A 25743-nucleotide genomic window follows, 5' to 3' on the forward strand; every position below is an offset into this window, starting at 1 on the left:
TCTTCTGACTGCACTATCTAAAACTTTTCTGACTAAAAACTTTCAAAAACTGCCCTCTTGAATCCAAATCACGGGTATTTATATCTTTTGGACATTCTAGAACCATCTCGTAAGAGATCATGTTCCAATTTGTTCTATTTCATACTTGTATGAATTTTCTGGAACAAACCATTTCGCAAACATGGCCATCTCCGGAGATCCAGAGAATTCCATTCTTTTCTATTAATAATTTTGTTTACATTTAGGCTTTTCAGATCAGAATATATAATTAAATTAGTAACTTAACATTCTAATTTAATAAAATACACATTTCAAACAATATATTATTATAACCCACTTTATATTCGTAAATATTCTTAAACGTCACTTCAGAGTATAAATATCTGTCAATCTCCGAGAGTATTTTTGGTTGCCTAAGCACATGGCTCACTTATATATATTTACAATATTAAAATACAACTTTTTACAATTATTATATGCTAATTTATTAAAAATGCCCTTACATAAATATATTTTTATTAAATTCTCTAGTATATAACTTATTTAAAACAACCAAATATCTAATATTATGTAGTATATAACTTATAAATTATTTTCTATAAACCCTAATCGTCACAATACCCCAAAATAATATTTAAAATAAATAATTTACTTATTATTTTTTTAAATATTAATTTTCTCATACCTTATTAAATTTAATAAATTAATAATTCAATTTTTTTTTATTATTTAAAGTGTGTTAAATACATCCCTGTTCGCTGTCTATGTTAAAACAGAGAACAACGGAGCACAGTTCGGCTATTCTATGGTCAAACTGTCATGTCAAATGGAAGCAATGGATGCGATATCAGAGAATAAAATATAACCTTAATTAAAAATATAATAGATATGGTGTTCTGTTTATTTATAGACAAAATCTAGGAATTATTTCCATTCAACAGGCTTTTATCCATATGAATTGGTAAGTTTTACACTTTTTATAAAGACATTTACACAATCAATTCTGTATCTAACCCCAAATTATGATTTTTAGGGTACCAAACAATTTCCATATGTACAAAATTCAACAAGTATGATGTCAAATTGATTCAAAATAATGAAATCTACCATCTATTTAACAAATCAAGTCTATTGAATAAATGGATATATCAGTAAGTTATTAGTGTTATTATATTTGTGTTAAAGGTATAGAAATCATTATTCAATCTCTTCATGATATTTATACTTAGATCTGGTATCATCCTTTTATAATAATTAATTATTCCAATAAATCCTCTTAAAGTTCTTAAATTGTGTGGTGTTTTATATTCCTGAATGACTTGTGTCTGTTCTGGATCCATTTCGATTCCCTTAGTGTTAAGTTTATAACCTAGATATATCACTTCTTTTTGAAAAAATGTACATTTTTCTTGATTTATTTTTAGTCCAACTTTGTCTAATCTATTTATTATAATTTTTAGGTGTTTCTCATGATCTTCAGCCGTTTTAGAAAAAATTAATATATCATCAATGTAGTGAATTACAAAATGTTCATATTGATCCAAAATATCATGAAGACATCTACATAGAGCACTGCAAGATGATTGAAGTCCAAATGGTACTAGTTTGAATTGATATACTACTCCATCTATCTGAAATCCTGTATACTGTCTACTTTTTCTTTCTAGAGGTATTAACCAGAAACTATGCTGTAAATCGATTTTAGTGAAAAATGACATTCCTGTAATTCTTCCTAATATTCCATCTATACTCATTGGTGCTTCAAATTGCTTTTCAGTAATCTTGTTAATATTCCTTGCATCCAAACATAACCTGATTTCACCTGATCTTTTTCGTACTACTACTATGGGGTTAATAAAGCGTGTGTCTGCCTTCTCAATGATCCCATCTTCTAACATATTATTAATTGTTTTGTTTACTTCTTCTCTGTATTTATATGGTATTGGGTATGATTTTGTTTTAAAATCTTTTTCTTCTTTAACTTTTATACTATGGATATAATTTTGTGCAATTCTATTTTCTTTATTGACAAGTCCCTTGTGTTGCTGCAATATGGAAATGGCTATTGATTTATATTCTTCAGGGCAATTTAAAACTTTCATCATATCTTCTTCTTTACAAATCACATTATTCTTCAATATGTACTCATTATTCCTTGCTTCCAATTTTACGCACTCCGCCTCGTAGGCATCTATCTGCTTAAAATTTCCATTCCTTAAATATTCACTACAATAAATATTCTTTACATTCTTCTGGGACATTTCCCTATCATCAAAATACATTTCTTCTTCATAAACATCATTATTTTCTTTTAATAATATCCTATCAACTCTTATTCCTTCTTCCACCTCATCTTTCTGCATAAATTTAATTATTTGCCCTTCCAAAGTTACCATTTTTTCTTCAAAATCTATCTTTACTTTCTTCTTTTCCAATTCATCATTTCCCATTAATATATCAACACATAAATCTTTGACAATAAATCCTTGCATATTAATTTCTTTATTAAGAATATTAATTTTAAAATTGGCTAGTTTATCAATTTCACCCAACTTCTTATTATTTGCACCAATAATTTTAATTTTTGGAATCTTTATTATATCTGATAGTTTTAATGTATTAAAAATAAAATTCTCCGAGACTAATGTACTTTCTGAACCAGTATCTATCATAATCTTAATCATTTTATTTTTGGCCAAAGCATTTATATAAATTAAATTAATAGAGTCAATAATTTTATCCTCATCTAAAGAAATAAATTCAGAAGGTTTTTCATAATAGCAATGGCCTAACTTGTAATTCAGAAAGTTTACTGCACAAAATTTTGATTATTAGAATTGTCAGATTGTATCTGACCACTTGGATCTGATGTACTATGTCTTTCCCTACTATGACTTCTACTCACATTTTCTTGCCTTGTACAATTTCGTTCCCTGCCTTCGCAGCTTCTATTCCTTCGAACACAATTTACCTGTCTGTTATAGTTAGGTCGCTCTGTATTTCTTCTATTGTTAAAATCTTGTCTATTATTATTAGTACTGTTATTAAAATGTTGTCTATTATAATTAGTATTATTAAAATTTTGTCTATTATAACTAGTATTATTATTAAAGTTCTGTCTATTTGGATTACTGTTATTATTATTAAAATTTTGTAAACTATCACCATATCTATTATATGATTGTCTATATTGTTGATTATCATTATTATATTGAAAGTTATTATTGTTTTTTCTGTTGTTATTATTACTTGTCATATTGCCTCTTTGTATTCTTTGAATAAAATTAATAAAACTATCTATTGTTTGAATATTTTGTACAGTTACGGTTTGCACAACATCAGCATCAAAATGTCTAGATACATTTAAGACTGTTTCATCCTCTCTAAGTGGTGGTTCTAAATATTTTGCAACTGTTATCAATTTCAATGCATAATCTACCATATTTGATTTTAAATTTTGATTATACTTTCCAAAATATAGAATTTCTCTAAACTTTGCTTGCTCTAATTCACCCCAATAATAATTTAAAAATTTATTTTCAAATGTTTGAAAATTATCTAAATCATTCTCAATACTAGCAAACCAAGTTGCTGCATTGTCATTTAATGTCATTCTAATATAATCTTTAATATCATTAATATTATTCACAAATCTTAATTTATGTTTTAAACTATTTATGTATACTCTAGGATGCAAATTTTTTATATTACCAGAGAATTTAATCCCAGTCTCATTTGTTAAATTTAAGTAAGGTCTACCTATGTCTCTCATTTGTGAAATATCATCTATTCTCTGTTCCACATTTCTTATTTGATTATTATTTATTTGGATATTTTGTTGTATATCATCTAATTTTTCTTCTGTGTTTCTCCTGTCTTCGTTAATTTTTACTTCTAAGTTACATTTCTGTAACTCTATTTTCTGTTCTATATCTATCTTATTATCTTGAATAATCCTCTTTACTTCTGTCCTCTCATTTTCTATCCTTTTCTTGTAGTCCTTCCGTATAATTTTTATTTCATTTGCTACTTTTTTCTCTGCAGCTTCAAGTTTTTTATCCATTTGTTTTTCCATTTGTTTTACAATTTTATTATTATTATCTTCTATTTTCTTTTCTAATTTTCTATAATTCTCTTCCAATTTTTGTTCCATTTTTTTTATGTCTTCTTTGACTTCTTTTGAATTCTCTTCCAATTTTTTTATGTCTTCTTTGATTTCTTTTGAATTCTCTTCTATTGTCTTGTTCATCTGCATCATTAATGACATCAAAGCTGCCATATTGACATTTTCCTCTCTTTCTGGATTCATTTCTGCAGTATCTTGTGGAACTTGAACTAAACTCTCCTCTTGTATAGGTTGTGTTTCTACTTCCACATCTTCTTCATTCTTTTTGCTTCTTGTACCTTTCTTTCCTTGAGACATTTTGAGACTTTACTTGTTCAAATATAATTAAAAATAAATTCTATAATTTTTCCTTTCTACTGATAATTAATTTAATTATATGAGAGCACTTATCTTCCCAAACTAATTCTTTTAAATAGAGAGCCCCACGTTGGGCGCCAAATTGTTATGATGTGTTGTTTGTTTGAATGATGAGCAATGAGTATTTTTAATAATATAGGGTTTTTATCGCGGTTCTCAAAGAATTAGCTTGTAAGTACTTTTTTAAATTATCTTTATTATAACTACTATGAAACACACATATATATCTAACCTAGCCAATGTAAATTTAAAATAAACTATCTTTAAATTGATGTTCTTATAAAACTAATTAAATTCTATAGACAATGTTAAATTTAAACAAACTATCTTCAAAATTGAAATTGTTATAACACTAACTAAATTATATTAACAAAATTTTGTACCTTTCTTTCACTGAATGCCTAAATGAACTGTTTTCCACTATATATATTCTAATCACCACTGAAAGTCTTCGAACTTCGGTTATCCTTGTTTTTGTGAAATTTCTTTTTCCAATTATCAGCTTCTACTAATTTAAGATATATTTTTCTTCACCAGCATTTATATACCACCAATCAAACCAGCAAACAGCATTTATATTTATTCTTCTTTTCAATATACCAATATCCAATTATTATAAGTTGATTTATATTAATCTCCAACCATAATATAATTTAATTTCTTCCAATATACTTTTATAATCTCCAATAATTATTTGTGTATAATTATAAATGTGCATTAATTATATGCATAATTTTTAATCTTCATTTAACTCACTATATTAAACAATTCGACTATTTGTACCTGATTCACTGACTCCAACTAACTTTCATATTTCTTACTAAACTTTTCTGACTGACTTCTTGAAAATTCTGAACAATTTACTTCAATATTCACTAACTAATTGTATCTTTCTACTAACTTTCATAATAAACTGGCCTGACTTCTGACTAAAAACTTAAAAACTTCCAAAAACTCTTCTGACTGCACTATCTAAAACTTTTCTGACTAAAAACTTTCAAAAACTCTTCTGACTGCACTATCTAAAACTTTTCTGACTAAAAACTTTCAAAAACTGCCCTCTTGAATCCAAATCACGGGTATTTATATCTTTTGGACATTCTAGAACCATCTCGTAAGAGATCATGTTCCAATTTGTTCTATTTCATACTTGTATGAATTTTCTGGAACAAACCATTTCGCAAACATGGCCATCTCCGGAGATCCAGAGAATTCCATTCTTTTCTATTAATAATTTTGTTTACATTTAGGCTTTTCAGATCAGAATATATAATTAAATTAGTAACTTAACATTCTAATTTAATAAAATACACATTTCAAACAATATATTATTATAACCCACTTTATATTCGTAAATATTCTTAAACGTCACTTCAGAGTATAAATATCTGTCAATCTCCGAGAGTATTTTTGGTTGCCTAAGCACATGGCTCACTTATATATATTTACAATATTAAAATACAACTTTTTACAATTATTATATGCTAATTTATTAAAAATGCCCTTACATAAATATATTTTTATTAAATTCTCTAGTATATAACTTATTTAAAACAACCAAATATCTAATATTATGTAGTATATAACTTATAAATTATTTTCTATAAACCCTAATCGTCACAATATATATATATATATATATATATATATATATATATATATATATATATATATATATATTTATATAATGCTGTAGGTAAGAGAGAGCAGAAAGAGAAACAGAATTAGGTATATGGTGCATTTTTTGCTGTATATAAACAACATTTGACTTGTAATAGGAGTATAGTAAATAAAGGATTGAATCAATATTTTGATGAAAATGTATATTTTTATTTTCATATATGTATGGAAGGAGTTGAGCGCAAAAAAAATTTTACACATACTCTGCAGTTTAATTTACCATGATAATAACATTAATAAAAAAAAATAATAATAATATTAATAATATTAAATATATTTACAAAAGGAACTTTTTATTCTCGAGACAGAAAGAGAGAGAAAATATATCTTCTGTCTCTCTCTCTTACCTATATCTTACATATGTACGGATTTTGCCGATTCACTCCTGTACAAATTTCCAACGTCGAAAGCGCGTATAGAAGTATAACTTCAAAAAATGTTTGTGGAAGATAAAAATAAAAAAGCAACAACTCGGATTATGTTGTAAATTTTTAATTTATTGTAAAATTTCACATTTTTGTGAAAGATTAACGTGGAGTTTTTAAATATATCAAAAATAAAAAAAGAAATTCTCATTGAGATCCGAACTCACATATACCAGCGTAATAACAAAATACGCAAAAAATTTGCCAATTAGACATGACAGTAATGTATTTCAAAATTGACAGTTCTCGGTCATACAGTGATTTATTGTAATTATTATTTTGAAATACAAAAGCCTAAAATAATTATGAACATTTAATAAATAATACAAAACATATCACATAAATAAAAATATTAATAAATATTAGGTAAATATATTTACAAAAAGAATATTTTTATTCTCGAGAGAGAAAGAGAGAGAAAATATATCTTCTGTCTCTCTCGTACCTATATCTTACATATGTAATGATTTTGCCGATTCACTCCCGTACAAATTTCCAACGTCGAACGCGCGTATAGAAGTATAACTTTAAAAATAAAATAAAGTTTGTTAAACGTTTTGAATGAGTATTACAAACAAATCTTTTAAAAAAGTCGCACCTATTTGAATATTTACGTCACTACCTCTACAAGAATAACAACGACCTCGTTTTGTTGCAGATTCCGGCACTTCTGGTTGCTTCTTTAGACTAATACCGGTGATCTCTATTGCAACGATTACGGATTTATGGTACCTGATGGGTTCTTCTTGTATCGCTTCAGCTCTTTATTTTATATTGGGTGAGGTTAATGGTTTTCCAAGCTCCCAAAGAAATAGTTTTCTGCGATGTTTTATGTTTACTTGGGTGTTCCATTCAGGATTTTTCATATTCCATAAAACGAAAGCATTGTAGCATGTATAATCCAAAAAGTTAAAAAAAATACGTAAGGACCTTCTTCTTGTTGCTTGTTTTACATGTGTATTCTCGGATCAATTTATCTAAGATATCAACTCCATTTTTGGTTTTGTTGTAATCCAAGATAATCTTTGTTTTAAACTCTTGGTCTTCACCAGAAATTTCATGTTCATTGTATAAGATCGATAATAATACGACAAATTTGTTAGGTTTGGTTATATATATATATATATATATATATATATATATATATATATATATATATATATATATATATATATATATATATATATATATGAAACTAAAGTAATGTTTCTTGTGAACAAAAATTTTAAAGAATACAGTGAACGATCTGTCATTTTAAGCAATTATTTGGACAAACCCTTCCTATTTTTTTCCAACAGTACACAAAACAGTTAAATTTTTGGATAAGAGTTCTTCAGATAAAGCAAGCTCAGTAAAAAGATTGTAAGTTGTAATATTTCGACCAGACCTATACCAATGTTCTGCAAGTTTTTTGACAACTCTTGGGCCTTGGTTACGTACAGATTGATCAACAATCTTTCCAGTATATATCTCAAAGTTGCAGCAATAAAAAATTTATGCGTCGCATAGGGTACAAGCCTTTACACCGTATTTCTTCGGTTTACTAGGTATATAAAATCTATGTTGCTCGTCGATAGTACCAAAAGCAGATCGTTTATATAATTCTTTAAAATTTTGGGCAAATAGATCAGCGATTTCTCGAATAGGAGCTAATTTATCTCGTTCCTTCCTTTCTGCTCTCGTATCCAAATTATCAAAGCGAATATACTTCAAAATCCTGAGTTAGAAAAACTTTATAAATAGGACGCGTAAATGCATTATATGTGTTGGACCATAAATTATGCACCTTCTCATGAGATTCTCTGAATCTTCCATATAATATAAGTATACCAAAGAAAGCACGCATTTCTACTAGATCAACTCTTCAATCCAATCCTTCATTTTTTTCTCGTTCTTACTGTTATACGCACTTATGAACTCAAAAGCTCTCTTGTTGGTATATTCAAGAATCATTGACATTATACTGAAGGCATCCATGCATGTCTCAATATTTTGACTTTTCGTAGTGAGACCGGTTTTTCTGTACTAAATTACACGCCAATGTTTTACCCTTTTTTGGAGCTAAATAACGCCATGTTCGTCCTTTGCACATAAGATTAGATACATTAGATCGTTCACTATCTGTATTCTTAGAACTTGTCGCTAAAACTTCCTCGTTCTCGAGTTCAGTAATTGATAAATTACTTTCTATGCTTCCGGCTCACAACCGTCATTATCACTCGCTTCACTATTGCTTTCCTCCAGCTACAACGTCATCTTAACTATCTGATAGGAGTAAGGCATATAATAACTTAGCTTCACTCAAAGGTTTATTATTTTTCCACGTTTTGATATAATACTACACACTTCAAGATCGATTCGTAAATTAAATTAATAAACAAACGTGAAATACCGCTTTACACCAAAGTAGAGGTCTCAGATGTTCTCGTAGAATATGCCTTAGGCACTATTATACTCCGAAGGTTAACTTCTAGCTACTAATATTTTTACAAATATAATCCTTTGGCCTTGAATGTGTACACCGGTAAACAGAGACGAAAAATAATATAAAATATATATAAAGTATATAGACGGGAAAAACTATAATTTGCATGTTCACGAATGATACAAGAAAAAATGGATTGAAACAAATAAGTAGAACTTCGATCAATCGGATTTTTGTAAAAAAATATTTCATAAAATATTAAGAAATAAGTGAATTTCGGGTCAGACTTGACCCAGACTTCGTACTCCGAAGGTTAAAGGTTTAGAATTTGATAACAGCAGATAAAAAAAGAAGAGAACTTCGTGAAGGTTGTGCTATAAAATTACTGAATAACAATGATGTATAAGTCAAAACTAGAAGAAGAAAAATGGCTGATGTCATGTCATGAATGTCAGTTAATTAATACAGGTTTTGATACTATGTAAAATAAGATTGTAATAAAAATACAAAAGTCTTGATAGCATTTTCTCACAATATTATAATAAAGGTTTCGTGGGATCATAAAAGACGATAACATATTTATGAGATAACGATATAAGATTGTTGTTATGACTTGTTTGTTTCATTTCTCTATTTTACATAAATTGCTGTACTTGCTTTTGTTGTCCATGGTTCCATTACAATTCTTCGTTGTTCGAAGTTGAAGTTAAGTTTCTCAGTTTTTTAACTCTGGAGATTTCTTACTACGACTTCTTACCCTTAATTCTGATGAATAATTATTAATTCTTGTATTTAGTCACACTTTCATCAATTTTTTCAACAAAGAACTTTTGTTCTAAAGAAAGTAGTGATTATTATTCTGGCTGAACGTTTGTTATCGAGATAATTAATAGGAGACGCTTTTATTACGGAATATTTTTTAACTTCTCAAATAAAGAAATAATAACAATAACCATTAGACTTCTCGCAACAAAAGAAGGAGCATTTCTCATTGTCCTGGAACTTAAACAAAATACCAATTTTCTTTGAGCTAATTTAATGGCGAATTTTCTGTCTTGCATTTTTCATGAGGCAAAGCGATGTATTTTTCTCTTTAAATAATTTTTCACGTCCTACAATAATTCATTTTTGGTGTTAATTTTCCATTAGCTGTCGTTTTTTATCTATTGTGGGAGTGACTACGCAAATTATACCAGACGATTGAATTTTTTTTAACCGTATAATATTTATGATTGCTTCTCTGAGCGATCAGTTTTGTGTATCTGGAAATTTAATAATTTGGACTTCTTCCAAATGTGTGTACTACTTTGATTTATTTGAGAATTAAACTATATTTTCAATCATAAACAAATATTTTAAATTTCAAACACAATAATCCCCATATACAGGGTGTCCAGAAACTCTCCTAATAAACGAAAACCGGAGATTCATTTAACCCAATTCACCTAGTATGAAAATGCTTCCTAAGGGAGCTAGAGCTCTTTGAAGATGGCGCCTTATAAGTAGTTTTTTTTTAATAGTTCCAGAATGCTTCTATTTAGAAAAACGAAAACTGGTAGGATTATTTATCCTCCAGAGTTAAATCGATTCCGTTAATTGCGAATTTCTTGTACCTTTCATAGGCGTACGTTTTGGGTAGGTCGACGGTTATTTTAACGCATAACTTCTTTTTCTTTAACTTTTAAACATTTGTGATACTAGATTATTAAATTTTCAGGGGTATTCTAGTACTAAAAAGTATTCTTACTTTTTGTCTGTAGGATAGACCGTTTTCTAGAAAAATTGACTTGAAAATTTTTCGTGTTTTCATCATAAAAGTTAAATTAATAGGTAACTTAATTGATTTTATAAATTACCTTTTGTTTCAATAAATGCAGTAAACAATTCATAGAAAAAGTTTGGGAAAAGAAGCAAAAAATAAATTTGAAACCAAATTTGAAACTTGAAAAAAAAAATCAATTTGAAACAAAAACGATGGAACGAAACTACGAGTAACACCAAAAGGACAAGTATTTAAGGTAGATAGTAACAAAATATACTCAATGTGATGACCATTAGTCTCTATGCATACATTTTTCATTTTTCTTAGAGAACGCCGAATTCTTGCCAAAATTCCAGAGTTATTTCTAAATTCGTTGCAAGCATCTTGTATCCTTAGCCTTGTTGTGCACAATTTGTGCACAATTTTGTATCGGAATGGAATAAACAAATGCTTTTATATATTCTCAAATACAATAATCACAATTATTCAAATCCTGCGACCTTGCTGGCAAAGCAACTGGACCACCTATTCCAATCCAGTGGTCTTCTTAGTTATTATCAAGAGAGTCTCGTACATTGCTGCTGAAATTGGCTGGACAGTCGTCATGTAGAAACCCCAAGTTTTGCTGAATATTTAAAGGCACATCGTCTAACGAATCAGGTAATCCATTTTACAGGAAATGTAAATAATCAGCACCATTTAAACGAGCAGGAAATTCCACGGGTCCAAGTAGATAATCATCAGCGACTTCTATCTGGACGTTTATGCTAAACCTAATCTGATGCTTAAAATCTTGAACAACGTGTGGATTGTCACCAACGTACGAATAGTAATGTGCAATATGTACATTAAAAATTCCATAAAAACTTAAAGAGAAACTTCAGGAACTGACAAAAATTTGACAATGAAAAACGTAGGTTATACTTCTGTTGACCCTTCAAAGCGAACTAGTGCAAAGAATATTAATTTAACTTTCATGATGAAAAAACGAAAAATTTTCAAATTGATTTATCTCGAAAATGGTGTATCATACCGACATAAAATAGGAGTACCTTTTAGTACTAGAACACGTGAAAATCTAATAATCTAGTATTATAAATGCTTAAAAGTTAAAAATAAAAATGTTATGCGTTGAAATAACCGTTGACCTACCCAAAGCGGACGCCTATAATCAGTACTAGAAATTAGCAATTGATGGAATCGATTCAACTCTAGAGGATAAATAATCGTACTAGTTTTCGTTTTTCTAAATAGCAGCGTTCTGGAGGTATTAAAAAAAACTAATTAGAAGCAGCCATCTTTAAAGAGCTCTAGGTTCCTTAGGAAGCATTTTCAAACTAAGTGAATTGGGTTAAATTGTCTTATAATTATCCGAGGAATCTACAATCTAACAACTATGTAATAGCAGAAATAAATCTTAAACATTTTTAGATTTTTATTTCAGCCATATATCTAGTAGCTAGGTGAAAAAACACAGAAACCAAATTCAATCCAGAAAACATAACACGGAAAATAGAAGAACGAAGAAAATCAGATACATACACACCCAAATTTCAATAAATAAATAAGTTAGTTAAACTTTACTTTTTTACTTTTTCGTGTCCAAGCGTGATCATTTCAAGTGTTCGGTCCAGAATAGGACACAGTTTATTGACTTGGTGTTGGCCTTCCACAGGTCGTCCATCATGCATGGAAACCGGCATTGGTTGCACTGGAGCAGGTGGTCCATGTCCTGTCTTTAGCCGCACATACATAAAAGAAGATCATACAAAAACAAAAATGTAAACGAATACAAAGCCACACACAAGAAGATCAGGATAAAAATACGGGCAGCTAAAGAGAAGTGGTACAACGACAAATGTTTGGAGATAGAAGAACTCCAGAGAAATCATGACAGTTTTGAGTTTCACAAAAAAATTAAAGAATTAGCAGGTATAAGACGGTCCAACAATAGTAACACCCTGGTTGATACGAATGGTAAAATAATATCTGATATCAAAGGCAAACTAAACAGATGGAGAGAATGCGTCCAAGAATTGTTTGAGGACGACAGGACACAACAAGATAGCATGAACGATTGCGAGAAACATGATATAGGTCCAAATATAACTAAGGATGAAATAATACATGCAATAAATCCTGCAAAATCTAATAAAACTGCGGGACCTGACACAATTCCAACTGAAATAATTAAATTAATATCAGAAGATCAGATCAATGTATTAGTAGACTTATGTAAAAGCTAATGCAAGGGAATGAAATGACCACCGTATAATTAGTCTAATGAGTCACACACTAAAAATATTCTTAAAAATTATCCATTTAAGAATTTTCAGAAAAGTGGAACAAGACATTACTGAAACTCAATTTGGATTTAGGAATGCCATGGGTACACGATTTGGCGTGTACCCATGGCATTTGATAAGGTTTGGTAAGGTGTTTGATAGGGTCCGACACAACCGTCTTATACAGTTACTTAAAGATAAGCACATTGACAAATAATAACTCATCTCTACTTTAACCAAACAGCAAAAGTCAGAGTAGGCAAAGAACTTTCGGAGGAAGTAGAGATAAAAAGAGGCGTAAGGCAAGGTTGCATACTCTCCCCCTTATTGTTCAATCTATATTCGAAAGAAATAATTAAAAAATCACTTGAAAATGTAACAATTGGAATAAAAGTCAACGGCAGACCCATCAACAATATCAGACATGTCGATGATATTATACTAATTGCAGAGAATATACAAGATCTACAGACACTTTTAGATAATGTAGTAAATACTAGTGAGGAAAGCGGACTAATGGTTAATGCTAATAAAACAAAATTTATGACAATTTGCAAAACACAACAACAAGACATTTTAAACATAAGAGGGGTTCCATTAGAAAAAGTAAAAAAATACAGATATCTTGGTACAATTATTAATGAAAATAACGAGTATACAGAAGAAATAAAAATGAGAATGGGACAAGCTAGAGCAACATTTAATAAGATGAGAAAAGCATTATGCAGTAGAGACCTTAGTTTGCAACTCAAAATAAGAATTTTACGTTCATATGTGTTTTCGGTGCTGCTGTATGGGGTGGAGGCCTGGACCTTAAAGAAAGAGCTGAGCGATCGACTTGAAGCATTTCAGATGTGGACCTACCGAAGAATATTAAAAATAAGTTGGATAGACCGAATAACAAATGTTGAGGTCCTCAGAAAGATGACAAAGGAAATGGAAATCATGAATACGATTAAGATAAGAAAGTTACAATATCTCGGCCACGTTATAAGAGGGGATAAATATGTGTTGCTACAAACCATAATGCAGGGAAAACGAAGTATTGGAAGAAGACGCACACCTGGCTCAACAATCTGAGAAAGTGGTATAATTGCAGTTCCGTCGACTTGTTCAGAGCTACAATCTCAAAAGTGAAAATAGCTGTGATGATTACCAACCTCCTTAGAGGAGACGGTACCTGAAAAAGAAGAAGACATAAGGTGTCATTTTCATCGAGCTGGCCACATCTTGCTCTGTTGATCATCACAACGCCCCCCCCCCCCGATTTCGTTTGGTTCAGTATTGCCCATTTCCTCCAGTCGCAGTTCAGACCAGTCGGTGTGTTTGGTTTTGGGGTATACCAGTCTGGAGGTTCAACGGGAACGCCACTGAGAAAATCTTTCCTGGATTTCAGCCGTAGGTCGGCGTGTGAGTGCTCTTCCACACCTAACATCACATGTCCGTCTTCAAATGCCTGCCGGAAGCGCTCGGTGTACTCCGTGGTTCGTTTTCGGAAGTCCAACACTAAGCGTGAACAAGAAAGTTAGTTAAACAAAAAATAATAACAGATTTGGGATCATATAGGAATCTTCTTCTTCTTCAAGTGCCCTCTCCGCTACGGAGTTTGGCAATCATCATTGCTATTCGTATCTTTGGATAGATGTGCACTGGAACCAGTCTCTTAAATTGCGCAGCCAAGATATACGTCGTCTCCCCACTCTTCGTTTGCCCTGAATCTTTCATTGGATAATTAACTGGAGCAATCGGTACTTTTTCCCTCTCATCACATGACCAAAATATTCCAACTTTCTTCTCTTGATGGTGATAAACAGCTCCCGTTCTTTGTTCATTCTTCGAAGAACTTCACTGTTTGTTACTTTGTCTGCCCAAGGTATTTTCAAAATTCTTCTGTATATCCACATTTCGAAGGCCTCTAGTTTATCAATATTGCTCTTGTTTTAAGTCCAAGTCTCTACTCCGTACAGCACTATCGAGAAGATGTAGCATCTAACCAATCTCATTTTCAGGTTTAAGTTAATGTCATGACTTCCTAGAATATCCTTCATATTAACAAAAGCAGCTCGAGTCTTTCCAATTCTAATTTTTATTTCTTCTGTGATGTCATTGTTGTTATTAACGCTTGTTCCAAAATATTTATATTTGTGCACCCGTTCGATTTCGTTATTTTGAATGTAAAGGTTTGCATTCAATCTTTGTTTTTTTGAAATAATTATGAATTTCGTCTTCTTGACGTTCATTGTTAACCCTTTCTCTTCACTAGCTCTTGACTACCTTGTTTAAAATGGCTTGCAGGTCTTCTACTGTCTCCGCCATTAAAACCGTATCATCTGCGTATCTAATATTATTAATTGGTTGGCCGCTAACTTTTATCCTAATCTCTTCTTCCTCCAATGCTTTCTTCATAATTTCTTCCGAATAGAGATTAAATAGCAATGGTGACAGCACACATCCTTGTCTAACTCCTTTTTTAATTTGAATTTCATTTGTTGTGCTATTTTCGATGCGTGCGACTGCTTTCTGATTATAATACAGAGTAGATATTATTCTTATATCGCGAGTGTCTAACTGTTTAGCTTCCAAGACATAGGAATAAGGACACATAAAAGACAAGAAAGGATACAGTGATACTGCAGAGTATTGAAAATATCATGAGCTGATAGAATTACAAATAAAGAAGTACTGGAGAGGTTGATAAGGAAACAGAACTAATCACCACTATACAAACAAGAAATCTGGAATACCTAGGTCACGTGATGAGAAGACCAAAATAAAAAATTTTGAGACTCATAATGCAGGGAAAGATTAAAGGACGATCTGTTCGTCGAAAGCAGAATTCTTGATTGAAGGATCTACGTGATTGTAGAACGATTGATTTGTTTAGAGTAACAAGTTCAAAAATAAAAATAGCAATTATTATTGCCAACCTCCGTAGAGAGAGGCACTCTAAGAAGAAGAAAACAAAACAAATACTTAAAACAATAGAAAACAACCAAAGTATGAAAGGGCCACCTCCCAGATTAACTTGTTAGTGCGATTTCGTAGAAAAAGACTATGTGTTGAACATAGAGAACTAACCCAATCGTTTGTTAGCAAAACATGATATCTTTATAAACCAGTTAAGAAAGCTGGATTTAGAAAAGGCTTTGGGACACTGAACTAGTTACCAATACAGAACGGCATTAGAGAATATACACGGAATACATCTCTAAATGCTACCTTTCACTCAAAAATCGAGCCTTTAAATATATTTCACCAAGGAAAAAAAATGAAAAAAGGTTATCTTGTATCGCCAAAATGTTTACATTATTTCTAGAAAAAGTTTTCAAATAACCAAAACGAGAACGGAAAGAACTAATCTCGACGGAATATTTCTTAACCACGTAAGGTACGCAGATGTTTTGAAGTACAAACATCTTCTTCTTCTTCCTCTTTATAACCAATTCTGCTTGTTCATTGCCGGATTAATACCTCTATGGAAGGTTGTCACTCCATCTTTTGCGTGGTCGTCCGATACTTCTTTTGCGTGGTCCGATTTTTGATAAGCTTCCATTCTACTTATGTGATTATTCCATTCTTTTTTTCTATTTTGTGTCCATTCATTTATACACTGTACGTTACATTTTCTTCTAATGTCTTCACTTCTCTTTAGATCTTTCAGCGTATTGATTGTAATTCTTCTCAGTACTCTCATCTCTGCTGTTTCCAGTAGCCTTTGCTTTGTGGCTGTGTCGGGTCTTGTTTCTGAGACATATGTCATTATTGATCTTACACTGGCTTTATAAATTCTTGACTTCATCTAAGTGTTAATGTGTCTGTTTCGCCATATAGTCTTATTAAGACATCCTGTCAGTCTATTTGCTCTTTGTACTTGATCTCTCACTTCTTTGTCCAGGTCTCCATAGCTGGACAGTGTAATTCCCAGGTATTTTATTTCTATTACTTGTTCAATACTGATGCCATCAATTTTTATGTTACATCTGGTTGGTTCTTTGCTGACTACTATTGTTTTAGTTTTCCGAGATGAGATTATCATACTAAATTCTTTTACTCTTATGTTAAATCTGTGGACCAGTCTTTGCAGACTATCTTCATCTTGGGCTATCAATATTGCGTCGTCTGCGTAACAGAGTACGTATTATTATTTCTTTGTTTCTTATTCTGTATTCTGTTCCTTTGTTAATGCTTTTGATGATTTCATCCATGATTATTTCTATAGGTTCTGTAAGTTGTCCATCTATTCTGACTTCCATTTTGTTGTTTTGTTAGATGTTTTTGATAGATTTTATAATATTTAGGGGAATTTTTCTATTATATATAAAATGGATTACATCTTTAAGTTTTTCTCTGTCAAACGCTTTCTTTAGGTCAATCCGACATAGAAATTCTGGTCTATTATTATACTCTAGTGCTTTCTCAGTAATTTGCTTTATAACGAATATTGTATCAATCTTCCATTACGAAAACCCTGTTGTTCATCTGCTAAACTTATCCTCTGATTTATTAGTACTTTTAAAATTTTAGTTGTAAGTTTTAGAGTAGTATTTAACCAGTTTATACCTCTGTAGTTTTCTGGCTGTTTTATCTCCTTTTTTGAATAGTAGAATTAGTTTGCTCGTTCTCCATTCTTCCGATATTTTATTGTGTTTTATAATTTTATTACTTAATGTTGTTAATTGTTGTCATTGCTGCTCGACAATATTTCAGTAGTTCATTTGGTATCCCGTCTTTACTTGCTGCTTTTCTGTTCTTCAGCTTTTCAAGTATTTTACGAACTTCCTGTATATTTATATTAAGTTCTTCATTTGTGGTAATTTCTGGTTTTTTCGGTTGTAGCGTCGTTTGTTCTTCCTCTGCATAGAGTTTTTTTAGGTAGTCAATCAATGTATCCTTTCTATGTGTTTTGGTTCTATTAGTTATATATTTTTTTTGCAGACCGTAAAAATCATGTTTGTCTTGTATTGTCTTGTAATTATGGTATGCCTCTTGTGTTTTGGATGACATGTATTTCAGGTACATGGTACAAAACCATGGAGAGCTTCGCCTTGGGAACGATTTATTTTTATTTATATTTCATTCGCCAAGAGCTTCCTTGGCCGAGGCTAAGATATTAGACTTAATTTTTGCCCAGCTTTCTTCGACTCCATCACTTTCTGTTATATATGTTTCTGCTTTTTTCGGTTATTCTTTTTTGGAATGGGTATCTTGTGGAGTCATCCTGTAGGCTTTCTACTTTTATCTTTGATGTGTATTCTAGTGTTTTGTTACCACATATATGTGTTTTCATTCGGATTTTGCGCAATACCAATTTATGATCGCTTCCTATGAAGTACAAAAATCGAAGAGCTGAACTCCATGATAAGTGAAGTATCAAAATCTAAATAAATCTAAATAATAAACAATAGTCCGAATATCATCCTTGACAACAAAACAATCAAATACATAATCAAGTTGTGTAAGGAAAACCAAAGTGCAAAAGTCGCCTGGAAGGCTAGAAGTCAACCAACCAACTTTGTGATAACTGAATGTTACTAGTACTTTCTAATCCACATATGGTTTAGAAACTGTGGCTCTGACAAAGAACTCAGCAGAGAAACTTAGAGTATGTCAGGGATCACTGGCACGAGCAACGGTAGGAATATCTTTAGGAGGAAAAATAGGGAACTCGAACATTAGAAAGATTACAAAACAGATGTCTTAAGTAAAAATTGGTCAGATACGCTTAGATATGTAACTTATGATTTTTCAAATACTTTTAGTCCCACAACTGATCAAAAGTCTGTATATTTTTTAGAAGTGATATGTTAAGAACATATATGTGCTAAACAGGAAAATAAACAATATTACCACCAACATCCCATCACTTCTATTCAACTTTATTAGCTAACTTAACGTATACTTCACAACGCCTTCACAGCACTTCGTTTGAGTAGTCACCGCCTCCATTTCAATGGTTTTTATTTTCATTGACTAATTTCCCCATTAAAGTCTTGCGTCGTCGTCCAATTTTGAACAAAAACCATTAATCAGCGATTGAAGTAATTGCAAAATTGTTTCAGTTGTGATATATAGTAGCAGAATTACGGGTTTCGATTAGGGATAGACCAGGGGCGATAGTGTTGATATATCTGGTAATGTCAGAAAAGATTAGGTCGTTTGTCATGATGAAAAAAAGTGGGTTCAGCATGCAGTTTGCACAAGAGAAATTTAAATATCTATATAGCGATAATATTTCACATGCGAATATGTTATGTGTTATAAGACAACAACAGAAAACTAGAAAGCGTCGTTTTACTATCCGGACCTAATGTTCGAATTTCTCTCAATTTTTGATTCGTTTCATATGCCTTACATACATTACTTTTTAATATACAGTATGTTTCATTAGCTTATAGCACAATCAGGAACTAAAAAGTAAATATAAAAGTGAAAATAATATTATAGCGGGAGTCAAATTTTTATAATACATGGAAAAATATGAAGTGGGAAAACATTACAAGCATTTGTTGCCAGAAAATAGGAACACATTTCTGGAAGAAATTTAACATTACATGGAAAGAAAAAGTACAGTTACTAAGTAAAAATGAAATTAATACAAAATTAAGAGAGATGGAGAACTATAAATATATAGGGCTTGGAGGCATTCCCACGATTGAAATTTAGCATAGGAATATATAAGCTCCATCTACAAAAAAGGAGACAGAAAGGAATGCGATAATAATCAGGCTCCTGGTATATTCTAGAAAGTTCGAAGTTGTATTGTCTTCTCTACACTTCATTGTCATTCTCTGCTCCATAGATTCACGTTATTACTTTTGTTTTTTAAACATCCTAACATGTTGTTATTACTTTTTGTTAGATCCAGCTCTCTGAGCCATATGTTGGTATTGAATTTTGCTCTACTTCTTAATACGAGAACGTATCAAGAAACTAATTTAAGCGACGTACAAATCGAATGCAATAGACACATGGAAGAAAAAAAAGATAAGGCTAAAAGTATAGTCTATTGAATATACTCAACGCAGACTGGCGACGCAAAAAGGGGGAATTCGAGTCATTTTCCATGACCACAGATGATGACCAAACGGCAAGAAAGACATTGAAAAAATCAAAATTGCAAATATTAGATGAGACAGTATTGGTTTGGTTTAATCAAGAACGGAGAAAAAGGACACCATTATCAAGGCTGCTTATTCAGAAGAAAACAATCGTTTTGCATGCAATAATAAGTGAACAGAGTTTTTCGATTGATACGTTTACTGCCTTAAAACGGTGGATACACCAATGGAAAAATCGCCATGGAATTCGACAGTTTTCTATTTCGGGTGAAAAACTTTCATTTGATGTTGGTGGGGCAAACGCGTTCTTCAATAAGTTTAACCAATTTATCTTAAACAATAATTCGCTTCTTGAGCAAGTTTATAACATGGTCGAAACTGGCCTGAATTATAAAATGCTCCCTTATGAAGCATTTTTCTTCTTATTGCGAAGTCTCCTTTCGAAGGTTGGCCATCCAAATGGCAATTGTAGCTTTGAAAACTGCTGCACGAAAGATTTCTGTGGATGAGCGGTCAAACCAACTACTCAGGTCTTTCAGCCACGAGTTCTGGCGTCCTCCGACTGATCTTTTGCTCTGCACTTTACCTTCTAATATGATTTGGAGTAGTTCATATCTTTCACCTCTTAATACATGACCCAAGTATTGTATTTTCCTCTTTTTGATTATGCTGAGTAATTCTTTTTGTTTACTCATGCGCCGAAGTACCTCACCATTGGTAACTTTTTGTATCCATGCATATCTCAGCAGTCGTCTGTATATATACATTTCAAAGGCATGTATTCTTTTTTCTATTTGTATCTTATTGAATCAAATCAATATAAAGGTTCTTTATAAACGAATTATATTCAAAATTTTATTTAAAACATTTGTAAACATTGTGTAAAGCATATACATATAATACAATTATCAATTGTACACTGATCGTTGCAATACAAGCCTGTTCCCCTAGTGCGAAAGCAGTCCCTGCACCTTATTCTACTTTTACCAGGTTTATCGACCACGTGGCCTAAATAACCAATGACAGGGTCACGTGGTCGACAAACCTGGCCCATTAAAAAGAGATGCAGGGAGTACTTTGCGTCAGCTTTCTCTGTCGCACTGGGAGAACACGACTGTATTGCAGCAGTCAGTCTATATTGTATTATATGTATATGGTGTTAAGTGGATAAGTGGATAAATTCCAAAATCATGTCATTTTTAGTGTGCAGTGGGCATTTTTATGCCCACTGCACACTTCTTTACTAATATTCCACAAAATAATAATTTTAATTAAATATATTAGAGAATTATACGCAACTGATACAGGAATACTTCAAATTTTTTGATAGTTCAGCGTGTGGCAAAATTGTTTTAAAGGATTGCCGCTTTTTAGAGTAAGAATTTCGTTTATGTTTTGATTTCTTACACAATTTGATTATAATATATTATATATTAATAGATTGTATTTATAAATACATATTAAATTTAGAATAATAGCTTTAAAAACTAATTATTGTTTTGTATTGTGATTGTGCTATGCCAAAACAACTAAATAGTCTGTAGAAAGCTGATAAGCTTTCATAAAAGATAGATTATTTTGAAGAAGAAATAATGGCGGGACATTTTTACTGTTAATGCTCTAAAAGTGGTAAGTTTAAAATTTAGAATGTATAATTTTGTATTATAATTTTTTGTTATGTATTTTAGTGTGTTGCAGTAATCTTAAAACTAAGTGTATTTACTGTTAATATAATAGTTTGACAAATAGTTTTTAAAATTCCTTATTTACTAACTATTCTGATGTTTTCGCAACGCTGTGGGGAAAAATACTATTAATCAACACTTGCTCACAAATATTTTACCATAATTAATAAATCATCATTACACGTTAAGTTATCTAGTACGTCTTAAAAAATACTAGAAAGGTAAATTCTCCAATATACAATTTCCTACGATCTTTTCTCCAATATCCTGGACTAATGAAACATAAAGTTCTATCGCTTCACTTTTTAATGATAGTAACATTTTGATTAATTGCACCTTTTAATTAACTGTTGCAAGAGGGTGTTTATAATGTTTGTGTTAGAGAGTCAATGATGGAATATTTTTCATTTTAAATTTAACTACGTAATTATAACTTGAAGTTTGCTTGATCATCAGTTGTTTGAATGTTTCATCAGAGTCTGTATCTTGTAATTTTAAGTTTCCAGTTGAAAACTAGTTACGAACAACGAAAAATATAATAAACAGAAACGAGTGTCGTTCTGACACAATTCAAACATCAAAATAATAATTATTATCAATCATGATTAGTACAAAATTAAATAAAATTCAAATATTGTAATTACATATATACTTTAAATAAGGTAAGTTTAATGTTTTGTGAATTTCAAAATTTAATGAATTAACCTCATGTTGTAAGTTTTTGTGCTAGTTTTATAGAATGTTTTTTTAATTTTATTTCATTGTATTTACTGATAAAATAATTATAACCATATTTTAGCATATATCCTGAAGAAACAAATAAATTTTGCCAAATCTATATATATATATATATATATATATATATATATATATAAATGTTTTTGATGGGTTGGAGTCAATAAAAGGGGCTATTGGTTAACTATTTAATATCTCGAGCTTTCAATTGTGTTTACAATTCTTATCAAGAGCTGCTAAAAAAGACAAAATATCTTACAAAGTTGAACTATAAAGAAAAACATTTTTTGTTAACTCACCAAATAAAATTAGTTTCGTTAATAAAAATTGCTGCAAATACATGTCAAAAAGAATTAATACTAAAATGCCCTTATCTAATAAATTCTTCCCTGGAATTTTAATTATTTTGAACATTTTCTTAACAAAAAAATAATTGAATTTATATATATATATATATATATATATATATATATATATATATATATATATATATTTTTCAAATTATTTTTTTTTTCGACCGTACTGTTTTAAATATTGATTTAGAGTATCAGCAATCGGTCAGGAAATAAAACTCTATTTGTTCAGTCTCTCAATATTTCGTCACGATTTTGTGACTTCTTCAGGAGAAAACTGTAAATTTATTAGAATAATTAATGATTATATGTAAACAAAATGAATATTTTAATACTTACAACTATAAGAATGAAAATTTAAATTTTTCTGGCATATCTAAATAAATGACATATTTTTGTTTGATTTTATTAAGGAGTTATGGTAACCGCAATATGTTATAGAGTGAATTCCCGTTGTACAATTTTCAGCGAGTAGGTTAAAATAAACAATTACTATGACAGTATTATTCATTTTATAAAGAAAGATGGAATTATATATTCATTCAGAAAGATGGAATTAATAAAATTGAGAAAGAATCAGGAACACGATAAATTGATCTATAAAATGTAATTGATGGTATGTAGTCAGTTACTGCAATACTGATATTTAGGAATGTAATAAAATTATAGGTACAGTTACTAGAGAATTACTATAATAAGTATGTGTTTAAAGGTTAAGATCTATCATATTATATATTGTTTAGTATGTTGCAGTAGATATTACTTAAATGATTGGTGTCTGTCTTATAATTGATAGATTCAGGAGTTTTATTAATGTGTACCATTTCAAGGAAAAGCCGATTTTTATAATTATCAACTTGTTCCAAGATTTTTACATTATTAAAGTCAAAGTTATGTCCTGTCTTCAAGTGGTGGTCCACTAAGGCACAAGAGTTTTTTTGTATGTTACAGTCACTTTTGTGTTGAGTGACACGTTTTTTAAGCCACTGTTGACTTTGACCAATATAACAACTTTGACATTGACTGCAATTTATTCTATAAATTATATTACTCATTAATGAATTTGGAGTTTTAACTTTTATTTTTGTGAATAACCTTGAATTTAGAAGTGGATTGTATTTAATTAATTTAATGTTCGGAAATGTTTTGAAAAGTGGGACAATTTGGTCTGTTAAATTTTTTATGAAAGGTATTTTTTTATATGAAACTGGTTGTGGATTATTTATTAAAGCTCTATTGTAAAAGTTAGTGTTATAAATAAGTTTTTTTAATATATGTTTTGGGTAGCCATTGTTTAAAAACATTTCAAAAAGTTTCTTTAAATTGACATCTAGGAAACTCCGATCACAGATTGTCGTTACACGACAATTAAAAATATTATTAAAAGTCAACAGTGGCTTAAAAAACGTGTCACTCAACACAAAAGTGACTGTAACATACAAAAAAACTCTTGTGCCTTAGTGGACCACCACTTGAAGACAGGACATAACTTTGACTTTAATAATGTAAAAATCTTGGAACAAGTTGATAATTATAAAAATCGGCTTTTCCTTGAAATGGTACACATTAATAAAACTCCTGAATCTATCAATTATAAGACAGACACCAATCATTTAAGTAATATCTACTGCAACATACTAAACAATATATAATATGATAGATCTTAACCTTTAAACACATACTTATTATAGTAATTCTCTAGTAACTGTACCTATAATTTTATTACATTCCTAAATATCAGTATTGCAGTAACTGACTACATACCATCAATTACATTTTATAGATCAATTTATCGTGTTCCTGATTCTTTCTCAATTTTATTAATTCCATCTTTCTGAATGAATATATAATTCCATCTTTCTTTATAAAATGAATAATACTGTCATAGTAATTGTTTATTTTAACCTACTCGCTGAAAATTGTACAACGGGAATTCACTCTATAACATATTGCGGTTACCATAACTCCTTAATAAAATCAAACAAAAATATGTCATTTATTTAGATATGCCAGAAAAATTTAAATTTTCATTCTTATAGTTGTAAGTATTAAAATATTCATTTTGTTTACATATAATCATTAATTATTCTAATAAATTTACAGTTTTCTCCTGAAGAAGTCACAAAATCGTGACGAAATATTGAGAGACTGAACAAATAGAGTTTTATTTCCTGACCGATTGCTGATACTCTAAATCAATATATATATATATATATATATATATATATATATATATATATATATATATATATATATATATATAAGAAATACAGGATATTAGTGACTGTCGATATAAACAAAACCACCAATTTATTAAGGCTGCAGTCAGAAGGTTGGCCGAGATGTTAGAGAAACACTCTTTTGACTTTTTGTCGAGCTTTCGGAATGGTTTTATTCCTTTTTCAAGACATAGTCGTTGAGATTATTTAAAATAAACTTTGACACTCAACATTAAAAACACAAATATAAAATATAATAATATTAATTAATTAATAATACATTCTAAAAATGTTGGTCAGGATAGTAAAACTTCGTTTATTTCATATTTTGATAGTATGTTTTAACTCCGGAGTTAAAACATACTAACATTTTCGTTTGTAAATAAAAAACTTAAGTATACAAATTTGATCGGTTGTTCCATGTCTTAAACCCATTACAAAACCCAATACATTGATACTTAGTTTAAAAAATGGTGTCTGTATTTAGCTAATTTAAAAAAATACCATTATTTGAAGTTTAATAAATTATGAATTTCAAAATTATAGTTATTGACGAAAATTATACATCATTTCAAAATTTTACCTTGTATTCATAACCTAAGATAATGTTAGTTAAGGAGCTTTTAAAAACCT

At 30.1% G+C, this 25743-nt stretch overlaps 1 protein-coding gene across 2 annotated transcripts in view; it reads left to right on the forward strand.

Moving 5' to 3' along the window:
• LOC140432397 (FERM and PDZ domain-containing protein 2-like) overlaps positions 1 to 25743 on the forward strand; it is a 778164-nt gene that overhangs the window by 299645 nt on the left and 452776 nt on the right. The window lies entirely within an intron of this gene.

Source organism: Diabrotica undecimpunctata, chromosome 1, assembly GCF_040954645.1.
Source record: "Diabrotica undecimpunctata isolate CICGRU chromosome 1, icDiaUnde3, whole genome shotgun sequence".
Taxonomy (NCBI): Eukaryota; Metazoa; Arthropoda; class Insecta; order Coleoptera; family Chrysomelidae; genus Diabrotica; species Diabrotica undecimpunctata.